The following is a 14,171-nucleotide window of genomic DNA, read 5'->3' as shown; positions in this document are numbered from 1 at the left end:
TTGAGAGTCAACCACAATGCTGTGGCTCTGGAGTCACATGTAGGCCAGACTGGACAAGAACGGCAGATGTCGCTCCCTGAAGGGCACTGGTGAACCAAATGGTTATTCCGATAATGGACAATGCACGAAAGCATAAATAGATTCTTGATTGCAAATATTTTGCATTGAATTCAAATTCCACCAGCTGCCGTGGTGGGATTTGAGCACGGATCCCCACTGAAATTAGTTGAGTTTCGGGATCAATATTCCAGCGATAATACCACAAAGACATCGCCTCCAAATTTCCCTCCAACTGAGTGACTTGTTGGGCCACCTTTGAGGGCAGCTCAGAGTCAATAACATTGCTGCTGGTCGGGAGTCACATTCAGGCCAGACCAGGTAAGAATTCCTTCCCTAAAGAACATCAGTTTATCAGTTGTTTTTTTTCTACGACAATCGATTCAAGGTCATTAATTCCAGACACTTTTATTGATGTCGAATTTCACCATCTGCCGTGGCGGTGGATGTGTGAGTGTTTATGTGAGTGTGCGTGTGAGAGAGAGATTAACTCATTTTAATTCTGCTTGTGAGTATGGATTAATCCCCTATATTCCCTCACAAACACTTTGATCCCTTTGCACCGATGAATTCTTATTTAAAAATACTTGTACCCTTGTGACCCTGATGGGCGGATGGGAGGTGTGGTGAGGTTTGAACGCAATGCCGCAGGGAGCTGAGTGTAAAACAGCCGATTTTAAAGCATGTGTGTAGGAAAGTGAAGAGTGAACTTGTCTGTGAGAAGATCACAGAAAACCTGTATCTGGAGCTGCGTCCAAGAGACAAGTTTTGGGTTGTCAGTAAATGAACTCCTGAAATGACGGTACAAAATCAGAAAGAGGAAATGCTGGAAATGTTCAGCAGCTCCGAAAGCAGCTGTGGAGAGATATTCCTGTCGCAAGGATGTAACTCTACAATTGAATATTTCATGTTGCTCAGATCTGACACTCTCAACACCTTCATGTAAAGAACAAGTAGGGCGGGAATTGGGTCTTTGTTGATTTGGGCAAACGGAACAATGCAGCAATGAGAAACTGCTCCCCCCCCCCCCCCCCGGCGGCTTGGAGAAGGATGGGACTCAGATACGGGCCTCTGGCTGGGATTGACAAATGGAAAAATACACATCGACTTTTAAATGTAATAACAATCAAGATGTAATTCAAATCGATTTGTGCAGAGTTTTTAGGCGAGCTCCAATGTAGTCAGGATGGCCGAGCGGTGTAAGGCGCTGCGTTTAGGTTGCAGTCTCCACTGGAGACGTCTGTTCAAATCTCGCTCTTGGCAGTGATTTTTCCGTCGTGAAGCACCTTCTAAACCCAAGGCATCTCTCACCTGGCAGCAGATGCAGAGAAACAACGACGACCTGCAAGGTCCACTGCATCCTGACTTGGAAATGTATCGCATTTGCTGTGGCTTGCTCGCATTCCTGCAACTCCCTTCCGAACAGCAGTGTAAGTGCACATGGACTGCAGTGGCTCAAGAATGAGTTCATCGCCAATGACTGAGAAGTATTTAAATTGAACAATAAATGCTTCCCGGGCCAGTGACACACATATCCCGTATGAATGAAGTATTTAAAAAAGATCAACTTTCGAGCAGTAAACTATATGTGTGAATCAAATCTTGAAGACGGCTACTTTCATACCAGATGTGTGTCTGAAAACAGTAAATGGAACCAGCTCACGATAAATCGCTCAATGTTGAGCGGAAGAGTTTCACTGAGTGATGTTTGCGATTCCCTCTGATGTGCTTGTTCTATGTCGGGGAAAGGCAGATTTGAAATGTTTACAGGGAAATCGGTGCAGTCTTGATGGGCCACTGTGGGATTCAATTATTTTGTTTCATGAATCTATCCGAGATCCCATAGCATCGAGGGAGAGAGAAACGGTCGTTCCCGTGAAAGGTCTGCATCTGAAATGTGAACTACCTCTATTTTCTCAGATACGTTCCAGATCTGGCAGTATCTCTTTTTCACAAACACCACCAGATCTGGAGCGTTTTTCCAGCATTCTGCTGCACCAGGAGTAGCAGTACCAGGCTCTGCAGCTGAGTTGGTTAAAGCGCCTGTCTAGTAACAGGTAGATCCTGGTTTCACGGACACGAGCAGTGCCTTGATTACTTTCACGTGATCTTTCAAGTGTTCATTGCAATTGCTCAAGTTACAATGTCCCTTTCTTGCGAATCAATATTGTCTTTCCCTTTCCAGTGGATGATCTACAAAGATGAAACAAACACAGATTTCGAGACTCACCACGAACATCTCGACTGTTTATTTTTACAATTCAGTTATTTTCATCATTTTGCAGTCAAAAAAAATATTCTGCAATAAAACCAATGCTGGAAATTCTACAAACACAGTTTTCCATTTTTTTTTCCTCAGGGAATTTCTAACACAGTCAAATGGCCTTAGAATCACACAATCCCGACAGTGCTGAAGGAGACCATTCTGCCCATCGAGCCTGTCCCGACTCTCCGACAGAGAATCGCACACAGGAGCTTTGCACCCCGCTAATCTACCGATACAAACACCTTGGGGACCAAAAGACAACCTAGCATGGCGAATCCACCCAACCTGCTCGTCTTTGGACTGTGGGAGGAAACCGGAATACTCGGTTTCCTGGGATAACTTGCCTGGGTGAATGCAGCGTGAACAGCTCTGCAGTTTGGCACCATCCAGGACAAAGCATCCCACTTCATTCGCTTCCCATGTATAAAAATTCACTCCGTCCACTACCAACACACAACGGCAGCAGTGTGCACCATCTACAAGATGCACTGTAGCAACTCAGCAAGGCTTCTTTGCCAGCACCTTCCAAACCCACGACCACCGCAGCCGAGAAGGACAAGCGCAGCAGATACATCAAAATAATACCACCAGGTTGCAAGGCACTGATATTTAGTTATTGATTGTAGTTATTTATAAGTTGATGTTGTTCCGTGTGTGTTCTTTAATCTTCTTTATCTTCCAAGGAAGCGGAATATCTAATTGAAAAATTACTATTTCTAACCCAACCAGCGAATGTTGTGTCAACCTTGAAGAAAGCTGGGGTTTGCGATTTCTTCTCGAGTCAGTGGTTTCCCTGGGAGCCGAGTAAACAGGAACAGCATGGAGAGATGGCAGAGCAGGAAATGTCGGAGCAAAAGCGAAATCATAACAATGAAGGAGCAAACCGTTTGTTACTCATCTGATCCAAAACTGTGATGGGATTCGAATCCACAAACTTTGAATAGCTAACATGCCATCATTTAGAAGCCCTACGCGCTATCCATTGCGCCACAGAGCCGCGTGCCGGAAACTCACTTTACAGTTCTATACATGGATTCTTGACAACGTAGAAACGACTGGTAAGTTCAAAACTCTCGTAGTTAAAATGTCAAGAACTGTTTAGAGGAACTTTATTGATTGCAAGTCATCTTGGGGCATCTTATGTCTGTTAAAACGGCTGTGGAAATACAAACCTTTGTGTCCTTTATACAGGAAATATGTTCATCACAGAATGATCCTCCCTCTCTCTCCTCCTCATTCTCCTGTACAGCTTGGAGATCAAACCCGCGAGGGTTTGATAGTCGGGAGACACATTCTACTCTATCTGTCACAGGACTGATCAGAACCTGTTCCCTGTTCCAGGGAAACAGCTGCACAGAACACAATGCAAAGCTGGAAGCTGGAAATCTGAAACAAAAACAGAAAATGCTGGACATGCTCACCAGGTGAGGCAACATTTTTGATTAATGGAGATTTCCATAAAACCAGCTCCTGAAGCACAGCACAGCTGCACAGTTTAAAGATTCCTTTCATCAACAATGGATGCTCCATTCTATGATTTTGAACAATTCAAATTGATAATCTGCATTGTTCTTCTCGTCGCCACAGCCTGAAAACCACTTCAGGCATTGATGTCACCCTTGGATTTTAAATTTGTTAATCCATTCTCTATCTTTTTAAAGCTACTATTGAAACTGTATCCATGATCCGCTCAGTTTTTTGTGACTGAGAAGGAGAATTGCAGATATATTTGGATAACTTTCCTTTGACTAAATTTGTACAGAAGCATAAAGGCGGGAATCACACACAGCACGTCATGAAACTCACCAGCTAGACATTGAAAGGTGACAGTGTTTATTCAAGGGATGGTTCCATTCATTCATTCATTATTAATGGAGAAAAGAAAAGTTGGAACAGTTGCAATCTGACGAATGTAACTGAGCAAGGTGAAACGCAATGGGGACTGGGCAGGATAAGCCTACCATGGGCAGTGCACAAAGTGAAGGTGCGACATTGACTGAGTTGTCAGGCGGAGCAGGGAGTCGTTGCAGAGTGAAGGTACATAGGAAAGTGGGAGTGCTAAATGTTTAATGATCACTGTACAAGTAGACGGTGAAATGCAGACTTCAGGCTGGATATTCAATGGTTCTGAGATGGGTGAATAGACTGCGGCATCTTGGCATGGTAAAGGTGCAATACGGATTAGGAATGCTAAATGATTTTATGTAAAATATAAATTGTTTTATATCGCCTGTCCTTGATCTTCGGACCAAGATGTATCACTTCACACTTCCTTACATTAATTAAGTTGCATACGTCACGTGTCTGCACCTTCCACCAGCCTGTCCAAATCGTCTTGAAGATTATCAATATGCTTCTCACTAAAGTTCATAATATGTTCAAGTTTTGCACCACTGACAAATTTTGGGATTGAAACCTGGACACCCAGATATAGGTCAGTAATATATATCAAGAAAAGCAAATTTCTCTCTATATACTACCCCCAATCAGAAATAGGTAAAAGTTGGTGTAATATATGCTTTAATAGCGCTGTACTAATAATTAAATCTTGTATAATGAAATTCTAACCATTCTAAACAACAATGATTCAAAATACCACTTGGTTCAAAAGAAAATACCTATTGGTACTAATACTTTCACTTCAAAAGTACTTAAAAAGCATAGCATTGCTGATTTATCGGTATTTAATTGATCAATACAAAGGAAAGCAGTGGTTTCCCTTGGAGCCGAGTAAACAGAAACAGCATGGAGAGATGGCAGAGCAGGAAATGTCGGTGCCAAAGCTGAATCACATCAATGAAGTAGCAAACTGTTTGTTACTAATCTGATCCAAAATCCGACTCTGGTGGGCTCAAACCCACAAACTTTGAATGGCTAACGTGCCATCATTGAGAAGTCCAACTCGCTATCCATTGCGCCACTGGTAGATTCTAAATTGATATGGCCAACACATTTAGTATTTCGAAATTCCCCCGTCCCAGGTTCAGTGCAATGTGAACATTTCCTGTCTGTTGTTTCCCTCTCTGATGTCTGAAGTTCAGTCTACCACAGTGTGCTGACATCTACTGGCCGCAACACAGAACTGCAGTAGAGGGAAATAAATCACATGAACTGTCGCTGTTGCAGAGACAGATCAAACAGGAATTAATGATTGGATGCAGCACTAAATCCCATGGAAAATTCAATATTAGTGTACTTGCCCATATAGTCAATATAACTTGGAATTTGCTATTATCTGGAGCAGTTGAGTCGACTAGCATCGATGTACTAAAGGGAAATCTAGCAAATGAGACGATGGAGAATGAATTTCAGAGATAAGCAGATGATGTTACATTGAAGATTTTGAGTAGAGGATCGTGTGGAATCATGTACTAATTAGAACAAAAGGCCTGGTTTCAATTAGGTATCTTCCGTGTAGAGTGAGTACAGATTTTCAAAGTCTCTCACATAGATTTATAATAAATATCACACACATTTGTCACACCAGAGACAGAGCGATACAAAATGAGTCCAACACTCATACATATAGAATCTTAGAGTGGATACAACAAAGAGAGGGAGACCATTCGGCCCTTTGTCTGTATGCTGGTCTGTACAAGAACAACTCAGCTCATCCCTTTCCCAGTCCTTGTCTCATAACCCTGGAAATCCTTTCACTTCAGGTGCTGATCCCATTCCCCTTTGACAACACTGATTTGATGCTGCCTCTGCCACCCTCTCAGGCAGTTCATCCCAGGTCCTAAACACTTTGCACTTTAAAAGCCATCTTTCTCTCCTCTGGCAATGGGAGCAATATTTCTTCATCTACTCTTCTTAGACTGCACCCATAAACTCAGCACCTCTACCATCCCCCGCCCCCGCCCCCGCCCCCCTCCCCACCCCCCGCCCCCCCTCCCCCCCCCTCCCCCGCCCGCCCGCCCGCCCGCCCCCAATCCACTCACCGTCCTAACTTGGAAATACACCGCGGCTCCTTCACTGTCGCAGTGGCAAAATCCTGAAACACTGTTGGACTAACAGCACTGTGGCTGTACCGACACCTCAGGGATTCAGCAGTTCAAGAAACCAGCAAACCACCACCTTCGCAAGGTCAATTAGAGATTGGCAATGAATGCTGGCCTCGTCAGTGACGCGCACCTCTCGAAATGAATAAATAAAAACTCGCAACTACAACCGGAGACGGACAGATACAGAACAAATCTCACTCACATGCATGTATTGGATACAATATGAAGTCCCCAATCACATTCGCTAACAGAGGGTAAAAGACAGTCGAATTTGGGCGATCATTACCCAGTTGCAGTTTAACCAGAGCTTTATACAAGAACAGAGAAGATCTTAACACAACATGCAACATTTTAACCCAATATGGAACATCATGAGTCCAGATAAGTAACTTTTGCTGAACAGAAAACATCTTCACGGAGAACATTTTGACACAACAGGGAACACGTTTACAGAGTAGGGCATATATTAACAGAATATTAAAGAAATATTGACACCAGATGGATCATATTGACACAGCCGGAAACACGTTTATAGCATCAGGGAGACATTTTACACAGCAGCAGAAAACACCTCTCAACAACACAGAGAACAGTTAGACAGCAGGAAATATGTTTACAAACATGTATTTGCAACAGAAAATTCCTTTAAAAATCAATGATCGATTCTGCAATTCCTTGTCTTGCCGTTTTCCCAGCACCTTTGTCTGTCGTTACATGTGTCCGAGCAGTCTCTTGCTGCTATTGCGTGTTTTTCTCTGTCTATTGTATTCTCGGTGTGATGCAGTGATGCCTCCTCACACTGGTGTTCCTGTTAAACGATATAGGAGTGAAAGTCTGTCTTGTTACAGAAACAGCTTTTGCCGTAGCAGAGTGGCGCAGCGGAAGCGTGCTGGGCCCATAACCCAGAGGTCGATGGATCGAAACCATCCTCTGCTATTCATGTTCATAGTGATAGTGCGCCAACTGCATAGCACTTGTGACTTTCACGTGGAGAAAACAGGTTCTCTTTGCCGCAAAAAAACCTCGATCTGTCGTTAGTCACTTTTATATGCAACCAGAGTTTTACACAAGAAGAGGGAACATCTTAACACAACACGCAACGATTTACTAACAAAAACACCTTCACGGAGAATCTTTTTACACAACAGGGAGCACGTTTACAAGAGAAGGGGACATATTAACAGAACAGAAAAAACAAATATTTACAGAGCCGGAAACACAACAACAGGGAAGCATATTACACAACAGCAGAAAAAAAACTCTCAAGAACATTTGAGACAGTTACCTGGGTAAGATTGGTCTGGAGGGATATTGGCCAAACGCTCAGGGAAAGTCCCAGAGGATTGGAAAATCGCTGTTGTAACCCCACTGTTCAAGAAGGGAACAAGAAAAAAGATGGAAAATTATAGGCCAATTAGCCTAACCTCAGTTGTTGGCAAAATTCTAGAATCCATCGTTAAGGATGAGATTTCTAAATTCTTGGAAGTGCAGGGTCGGATTAAGACAAGTCAGCATGGATTTAGTAAGGGGAGGTCGTGCCTGACAAACCTGTTAGAGTTCTTTGAAGAGATAACAAATAGGTTAGACCAAGGAGAGCCAATGGATGTTATCTATCTTGACTTCCAAAAGGCCTTTGACAAGGTGCCTCACGGGAGACTGCTGAGTAAAATAAGGGCCCATGGTATTCGAGGCAAGGTACTAACATGGATTGACGATTGGCTGTCAGACAGAAGGCAGAGAGTTGGGATAAAAGGTTCTTTCTCAGAATGGCAACCGGTGACAAGTGGTGTCCCGCAGGGTTCAGTGTTGGGGCCACAGCTGTTCTCTTTATATATTAACGATCTAGATGACGGGACTGGGAGCATTCTGGCCAAGTTTGCCGATGATACAAAGATAGGTGGAGGGGCAGGTAGTATTGAGGAGATGGGGAGGCTGCAGAAAGATTTAGACAGTTTAGGAGAGTGGTCCAAGAAGTGGCTGATGAAATTCAACGTGGGCAAGTGCGAGGTCGTACACTTTGGAAAAAAGAATAGAGGCATGGACTATTTTCTAAACGGTGACAAAATTCATAATGCTAAAGTGCAAAGGGACTTGGGAGTCCTAGTCCAGGATTCTCTAAAGGTAAACTTGCAGGTTGAGTCCGTAATTAAGAAAGCAAATGTAATGTTGTCATTTATCTCAAGAGGCTTGGAATACAAAAGCAGGGATGTACTTCTGAGGCTTTATAAAGCACTGGTTAGGCCCCATTTGGAGTACTGTGAGCAATTTTGGGCCCCACACCTCAGGAAGGACATACTGGCACTGGAGCGGGTCCAGCGGAGATTCACACGGATGATCCCAGGAATGGTAGGCCTGACATACGATGAACGTCTGAAGATCGTGGGATTATATTCATTGGAGTTTAGGAGGTTGAGGGGAGATCTGATAGAAACTTACAAGATAATGAACGGCTTAGATAGGATGGACGTAGGGAAGTTGTTTCCATTAACAGGGGAGACTAGGACGCGGGGGCACAGCCTTAGAATAAAAGGGAGTCACTTTAGAACAGAGATGAGGAGAAATTTCTTCAGCCAGAGAGTGGTGGGTCTGTGGAATTCATTGCCACAGAGGGCTGTGGAGGCCGAGACGTTGAGCGTCTTCAAGACAGAAATTGATAAATTCTTGATTTCTCGAGGAATTAAGGGCTATGGGGAGAGAGCGGGTAAATGGAGTTGAAATCAACCATGATTGAATGGTGGAGTGGACTCGATGGGCCGAATGGCCTTACTTCCGCTCCTATGTCTTATGGTCTTATGGTCTTAATTGGGAATAGCTCTGAGGTAAAAAAAAAACTGGGCGGCATGGACACTTTGGGCCGAAGGGCCTGTTTCCATGCTGTAACCCTCTACATCATAGAGTACACCAGGAAATATATTTATAAACAGTGAAACACTTTGCACAACCAACAGTGAACATCTTTGAACAGCAGAGAGGACAGCTACACAGCAGGAAATGTTTTTACAAACATACATTTGCAACAGAAATTAATTTAAAACATCAGTGATCAATTCCGTGTCTTGCCGGTTTCCGCCACCTTTGTCTGTCGGTACACGTGTCCAAACAGTCTTTTTTGCTGCTTCTGTGCGGTCTTTCTCTGTCCATTGCATTCTTGGTGTTCTGCAGTGGAATTGTGTGGTCAGACTGAACCTCCCTGACAATCGTGCTGGTGTTAAACAAGAATGTGGAAGTGAATACCTGAATGACTACATTGATAGGCAGCAGGGGAGAGTTAGCTTTGCCAGAGCAAAGTGGCGCAGCGGAAGCGTGCTGGACTGATAATTCAGAGGTTGCTGCATCGAAGCTATCCTCTGCTACTTTCTGTTAGCAATGATAACAAAGCCACTTGACAGCAATTCTGCAACTTTTACGTGGAATGTGCAGGCATTTACATTGGCTTCTGTTTTCACCCTCAAACTGCAGCAAACCACATTGATCCGCACACAAGCGGTAGATACTGTGAACATGCACCAGGATATATCAGTGACTGAGGCAAGAGTGCACTGGGCACAATTTCAGCATTTGTGGATGATCTGAAAGTTGGAACCATTGTGACCTATGAGGAGGATAGTGTAAAACTTCAAAAAGGACATCGACAAGTTGACAGAATGAGTGGACAAGTTGCAGATGAAATTCAAAGCTGAGAATTATGAAGTGATTCATTCTGATAACAAGATGATAGAGAGACAATGAAAAGTAAAAGGAAAACAGTTCCAAATTTTCGAATCCATTTCATTAGTGAGGTTTCTCAATCCTATAACTCTAAATGTGGTGCAACAGTACAACTCTAAAATAAAAGCAAATTACTACGGATGCTGTAATCTCAAACCAAACGAGAAAATGCTGGAAAATCTCTGCAGGTCTGGCAGCATTTCTAAGGAATAAAATGAGCTCATCTTTCGAGTCCAGATGATCCTTTGACAAAGGGTCATCTGGACTGGTTTACTGCTAACTGATAACATCCTTAAAGTCAATAATAATCCATTCAAAATATCAGCAAATGTGTTTTACAATCATAATCACTCGTTTGAGTCAATTACTGCATCTCATATTTGTAAATTGCTTCTTGTTAGTTCATTAACATATTTAACAATTCATTAACTGAATGCTGGTAGTTTTATCAATGCCTTAATGTCGACTGCTTTGAAAATCTTACCACCCCATGAGGGATTCCACTTACAGGTATTAAATATCATGAGACATCTGGACAGAGTGGATAGGGACAAACTGTTCCCACTCGTGGGATGATGAAGAATGAGAGAGAACAGATTCAGCATCATTAGCAAAGGAAGGAATAGGAATCCGAGGAAAACATTTTTCACACAGGGAGTGCTTAATGTGTGGAATGCACTGCCAGAGAGTGCGGTGGAGGCAGATTCGATTGAAGCGTTCAAAAGGAATCAGACTGTTACCTGAAAAGGAAGAATGTGCAGGGTTACAGGGAGAAGTTGGAGATGTTCATTTTCTATCACATAATTTCTCATTCATCACTCATCACTGAATGGAATTTGAATTGTTCTCTTGTCGTTTCTAAACAAGGAGAAGTGCAGCAATGATTATATGGCAACAGAACTGGGGGAGTCATAAGTCTAATGGGAGAGTGAAAAAAAGAACAAATATGTGCCTGAAAGGTGAGAATGGCAGAGAGACGAAATCTGAATTAAAAACAGAAAATGCTCGAAACCTCAGCAGGTCTGGCAGCATCTACGGAGAGAGAAACAGAGTGAATACTTCGAGTCTGTATGACTCTTCTTCAGAGTTGAAGAGAGGCTGAAATGTGACAGATTTTAAAATGTTGAAGGGCATTCGGAGCACAATCGGGATTATTCATTAAAGCTATTAGAAAAGCAAATGGCATGTTTGTTTTTATTGCAAGTGGATTGGAGTAGATGAAGAAAGGTGTATTGCTGCAATTGTCCAGGATTTTATTGAGACCACATCTGCAATACTGTGTACAGCTATGGTCTCCACATTTGAGAAGGGATAGACTTGCATTGCAGGCGGTACAGAGAAGGTTCACTAGATTGTCCCCCGGAAGGAAGAGGTTGTTCAGTGAGGAGAGGCTGAGTGAATTAAGTTGACAGACCCTGGAGCTCAAAACAATGTGTAAATGCTGAGGCAATGCTTCCATTCCTGTCCTCTGGGCAGACGAGCGGCAGATAAAGTAAATGTAAAGTAAAGTTAACTTTAAATAGAGTTTAGATATTAGTCATAAGTCAGAATTTTGACTAATAAATACTGCAATGAAGTTGCAGTGAAATTCCCCCAGTCTCCATATTCCAGCATCTGTTCGCGTCAATGCACCTAATTAGATGAAGTTCAATGCAGAGAAGTGTGAGTTGATTCATTTTGAGAGTGGAGAAATAAAGGGAGAAACTCTTAAGGAAATGTAGGAACAACGGGATCTCAGTTTCTAAGTACAAAAGTAATTGAAGTTGGCTGGGCATGTTGAGAGAGCAGGTAATAAAACAAATGGCATCCTACCTTTTACTGGAGGATTGAATACATGAATAAGAAGGTCAAGTTGAGCTTTTAAATACACTAGACAGGCCTCACCTGGAGCACTGAGGCCAGTGCTGAGCACCACAATTGAAGAAGGTTGTGAAGACATTGGAGAGAGTCCAAAGGAGATTCAAATGAATGATTCTATTGATAAAGATCTGTCGCTATGAAGGTAGATTTGAGAAGTCGGGTATTTTTCATGAGGCAAAGAAGTATGAGAAGACCTGTAGGGGGACAGGTAGCATTGAGGAAGCAAGGGGGAGGTCGGGGTGGGGGGACTGCAGAAGGACTTGGACAGGCTAGGAGAGTGAGCAGAGAAGTGGCAGATGGAATACAATGTGGAAAACTGTGAGGTTATGCACTTTGGAATGAGGAATGGAAGCATAGACTATTTTCTAAATGGGGAAATGCTTATGAAACCAGGAACACAAAGGGACTTGGGAGTCCGAGTTCAAGATTCTCCTCATGTTAATGTGCATGTGCAGTCGGCATTTAGGAGGGCAAATGTAATGTCGAGAGGGCAAGAATACAAGAACAGGGATGTACTTCAGAGGCTGGCAAAAGCTCTGGTCAGACCCCATTTGGAGTATTGTGAGCAGTTTGGGACCCGTATCTAAGGAAGGATGTGCTGGCCTTGGAAAGTGGAGGCTCACAAGAATGACCCCCGGAATGAAGAGTATGAGGAACGGTTGAGGACTCTTGGGTCTGTACTCATTGGAGTTTAGAAGGAACTTATTGAAACTTACAGGATACTGCGAGGTCTGGATAGAGTGGACATGGAGAGGATGTTTCCACGAGTAGGAAAAACTAGAACCAGAGGGCACAACCTCAGACTAAAGGGACGATCCTTTAAAACAGAAATTAGGAGGAATTTCTTCAGCGAGGAAGTGGAGAATCTGTGGAACTCTTTGCCGCCGAAGGATTTGGGAGCGAGGTGGTTGAGTGTTTTTTAAGACATAGGCAGATAGGTTCTTGATTAATAAGGGGATCAGGGGTTATGGGGAAAAGGCAGGAGAATGGGAATGAGAAAAATATATGATTGAATGGTGCAGCAGGTTCGATGGGCAGAGTGGCCTAATTCTGCTCCTATGTCTTATAATCTTTTATAAGAGAAAGAAGAGTGGCACAGTAGTTAGCACTGCTGCCGCACACTGACAGGGATCCAGTTTAATTCAGGCCTTGGGTGACTGTTCATAATTTCCACATTTTCTCTGTGTCCACATGGTTTTCCTCCGGGTGCTCTTGCACCCCCCCTCCCCCCCTCCCGCCACACACACACTCCATTGATAGGGTAAGTGGGTTTACCGTGCTACATTTCCCCTTATGTTCCTTGTATATTGAGATTAGGAAGGTTCACAAGGTAAATATGTGAGGTTGCGTGAATAGGTCAGAGAATCAGTGCAGACTCAATGGGACGAATGTCCATCTTCTGCACTTTAGGGATTCTATGATAGAGGTTTTCATGTTCCCATCAAGAGTTGATCAAGAACCAGGTGCAAAATTTCAAAATAAGTGTCAAAATTGCACGGATTCAATGCCTAATGTACACAACTTTGGACACGATAGGAACATTTAACATGGCCAATCCACCTGACCTGCACATAGTTGAACCACGAGAGTAAACGAGAGCACCCAGGAAACCCACGGGGAGAAGGTGCTGATTTTGCACAGTCACCAAAGGCCAGACCCAAACCCGGGTTTCTGCGACTGTGAGGAGGGGGAGTGGGATTAGATAGAATGCTGTTTCAATAAGGCAGTGTAGACTTGATGGTCAAATGGGCTGTAGTGCATTGCAAATATTCTGTGGTTTGAGAATCTAAAACATGGTCATATTTAATGGCGGAGCAGGCTTGAGGGGCCATGTGGTCCACTTCTGATCTGACTTATTGTGCTGCTGGGTCCAGAAAGCTGCTAATTGATTTCTCATATCAGAATTTACTCCAAACACCATTAATGCATCAACCCTGTGCTCACTGACAAACACTGACTCGTGGTTAAGCAATGCCTCAATTTTAAAATTCTTATCCTTGTTTCCAAATCCCTCCATGTCGTCAGCTGTTCCTCCCTTTCATCGCCTCCAGCCCAGCAATCCTCTGAGATATCTGACCTCCTCTGATTCTGGCCTGGTGAGCATTCCTGATTTGATTCACTCCTCCATCTGACGAAGGAGCAGCACGCTCCAAAAGCTTATGGTATTTGCTACCAAATAAACCTTTTGGACTTTAACCTGGTGTTGTGAGACTTCTTACTGTGCTTACCCCAGTCCAACGCCGGCATCTCCACATCTTGATTCACTCCACCAGTGA

At 43.4% G+C, this 14,171-nt stretch overlaps 2 protein-coding genes and 1 non-coding gene across 3 annotated transcripts in view; 2 read left to right on the top strand and 1 right to left on the bottom strand.

Moving 5' to 3' along the window:
- The window catches only part of LOC144482285 (uncharacterized), an 872,976-nt gene that overhangs the window by 272,751 nt on the left and 586,054 nt on the right, over window positions 1-14,171 (top strand). The gene's annotated exons all lie outside the window — the stretch shown is intronic.
- LOC144482277 (uncharacterized) overlaps window positions 1-14,171 on the bottom strand; it is a 411,284-nt gene that overhangs the window by 226,523 nt on the left and 170,590 nt on the right. The window lies entirely within an intron of this gene.
- trnam-cau (transfer RNA methionine (anticodon CAU)) lies at window positions 7,192-7,263 on the top strand. Its single transcript has one exon. It is a non-coding gene; the product is annotated as a tRNA-Met (tRNA).

Source organism: Mustelus asterias, unplaced genomic scaffold, assembly GCF_964213995.1.
Source record: "Mustelus asterias unplaced genomic scaffold, sMusAst1.hap1.1 HAP1_SCAFFOLD_35, whole genome shotgun sequence".
In the NCBI taxonomy this organism is placed as follows: Eukaryota; Metazoa; Chordata; class Chondrichthyes; order Carcharhiniformes; family Triakidae; genus Mustelus; species Mustelus asterias.
This window is presented reverse-complemented; position numbering and strand designations above follow the sequence as displayed.